Genomic DNA, 3201 nt, shown 5'->3' with positions numbered 1-3201 from the left:
AAGAAAAAAAAAAAAAAAAAAAAAAAAAAAAGCCACACCGGCCCGGTAAGCTCAGAGCAATGCCACATTCGATCCTGCCAGCTGACTTACAGACCCCAGCCCAATGTGAGGTTTGGGTTCATCTGGATGTACTCTTTCCTCTTCTGATTGGTATATTGATTCACAAGGGACTGATTATACCCTTCCTTCTCTTGTGAGTTTCTATCTGTGCATTATATAAGAAAAGATTTGTTCTCTGTCAAAATAGATATACATCATTCAGATGAGGTTGTTGAATTTACATACTTCCTTCTGAAACCTCAGAGATCCTGAGAGTATTTGTCTTTGATGTTTCAATTAACCTGTGATTGATTTTCATTGTGTGAATGGGGTTGACCTTTATTCTCTTCCCAAAAAATGCAATCTCTTGAGTATTTGAAAAACTTTCTGACACATCTTTCTCCCTCTCTGGATATCTCATATCTATTGTGTTGATGTCATCCTGAATTATTTTGCTTGCCACCTGATTGGTAGATTGATATATGGGGGAATGATCATACCCTTGCTGGTTCAATGTGTCTCTACCTGTGGATTGTGTGAGGAAAGAGTCAGTTTCTGGCATGGTCTACAATGCTTCAACAAGGTTTTGAATTTACATACTTCCTCTGGAAACCTTGGATGTCTTGAGATTGTCCTCTTTGACAGTTTTAAGCAATGTGAGACCTTTGGGAGTTTGTGTTTTGAGGTTTTGCTGTTTCTTTACACCAGGTAAAATGTCATCCCCTAATTTGGGTGAGTGAGATGAAACCTCAAAAGGTTGAGCAATGACTAAATGTATGTGATGATAGACCTGTAATAAGATGACTAGATGAAGACACTTCATGGTGATTTTGGATTTGGTTTTGGAAAGGATGGATATCTGGAGTAGAAATTCATAACTATTTATTATCTCAGAAATATCATAGATCCAATTGTGGAGTCATGGGAACCAACATCTTGCATGGGTACAAGCCAATATGCTCCACAAACCCCACTGTATAACCCCCTGTGTCTTGGATGTCATATCCAAAAATCAGATTCCATCTGTTACCAATCTCACATCTATATTACAGGTGATAAAAAGGATATTCAATTCTTGTGACAAATTTCTTGTACAGAGCATTGCCCACTTTTATTTTGGGTCAACCATATATCCATGTTTCAAAAAGGGACATCAAGAACATCTGAAACATGTGAGAATTATCTTGACCGCATCCCCCAGAGCTAGTCAAATAACAAGAGAGCCTCAAGGTATGTTGGAGGATATTTGAAGGTGAGTGGTTGTCCTAATGGATCCCCCCAAGACATCAATTGGTTTGGGCCTCAAAGCTCAGACATCCCAGTAAAATGAAACACCATAACCTGAACCACATGCACCATATGTCATGAGAATGGAATGTCCTTAGACATGAGGGCCTTGTCCCATTCCGAGGTGTCCATCCAAAATCTGGACATCATCCGAGTCAAAAACGTCTATGGGATTGAGGACATACCCTCCTAGAAACTATTCTCATTGGTGAAGTTTACAAGCTACATACATATTTTGAACGCTTCAAAAAAATGGTACAGAAGTCAAAACACCCCACAAGGTAAGGGCACATTTGGTTGCAATTTTTACTTGTAATTTCCTTTTGACCTCCAGTACATTACCCTGGGATGATTAAGATTATTTTTGAATTTGATATTTTCCAAAATAATCTCAATCTGGGGTATATTTTCCAAAACTATGTTTGGTAGAAAATCCAAACCAACCTCATCTCAACTTTCCTTCACATCTATCACACATTTTACTGTTCCACTGGAATTAATATCCGTGATGTCCATCACGGACTCAAACTCCAGTATCAATCTACAATCACCCTGGCCATCATCCAATGAAGAAGATTTGGAATTGGTCCAGTTGGCTTTACCATTCTTTCTTTTTCTTGCTTCCTTCTGAGCTTGAGTCATTGTGATTAATCTCTGATGAAAAAATGCAATGTAAGATGCTAGAGATAAAAGAAATGGTGATGAAACAAGAAGGAATGGTGATGGTGTTTGATACTTTGTTCAAATTGGTTCAAGGTGAGGATGATGTTGACAAGTTGCAAAAAATCTTTGCTTCTCAAATTCATGATGTCACAGAAGGTGGATTGGTAATTTCTAACAAGTCCAACATAGAGATTATTGAGAGATAATCTCACTTTTTCATATCATCCAAAAGAAACTCAAAAACTACTTGTGGGATGGGGATTGATATTTTTTTGATACAAAACTCACTCCCAAACACACCTTTGTTTGACTTTGATTATTTTCCAATTTGACTGTGATTATTGAAAATAATCAAAAATTATTGCATCCAAATGTGTCCCAAATTCAACATATCAAATAGTTTGATAGACGAATGATCTGTGGCTTTAATACTGACTGTAAATACTTTGTGATGTTGTTATTATCACCGTGTGAAATCAAGGCCGCCACAGATACGGTGCTAGTACCGGTACCACACCGTATCGTACCCGGCTGGCCCAGTACCGTACCCGGGTTACCGTAACCGCCTGAGAGGTACGGCACCACAGACCTGCTGAATGTGTGGTATCGTGAAGCAGAGTACGGTATCCAGTACCGTAATTGAACCCGGGTACGATACCCGGTACCCAGGTTGATCAGTACTCAGATACGGTGGTATTTGGCATGTATTGTTGCCCTTTGAATCTTGCCACATCCGATGCATCGACGCATTTGTACGTTTTCCCAATGGTTCTTCACCCCTCCCATGCTAAATCTCCCTGCATTGGGCACTAACTGACCCATTCCATCACCTCCATTGGCATTAGATTGAGATCAAAATGACACTATGGCACTGGAAACAAGGCTGCGGAAATGCGGCAAGGGGTTATATGGGACGTCTATGCCTCCAATTGGGAACGAGCGTGTTTGTCTCACTTTTTCTCTCTCATCTTTCCACCATCTCCCTTTTTCTTTGAGTAATAGTACTAATATCATCCTTCACTCGTATTAATATTACTACCATAGTTCTATATTCTTCTCATCTCCAACAACCAATCATATCATGTTGTCTTCTTCATTAGCAAACCAATCGTCTCGTCGCAGTACCCAACCGTCCCCTCTCAAAAAAAGATCCTCCATGCTACCCTCACCTTTAGACTCGCGCCGTACCATGCGCCGTTCTGACTTTGAACT

Source organism: Melampsora larici-populina (genome assembly GCF_000204055.1).
Source record: "Melampsora larici-populina 98AG31 unplaced genomic scaffold MELLAscaffold_4, whole genome shotgun sequence".
In the NCBI taxonomy this organism is placed as follows: domain Eukaryota; kingdom Fungi; phylum Basidiomycota; class Pucciniomycetes; order Pucciniales; family Melampsoraceae; genus Melampsora; species Melampsora laricis-populina.
The sequence above is the reverse complement of the archived record's forward strand: the minus strand, read 5'-3'. Positions refer to the sequence as shown.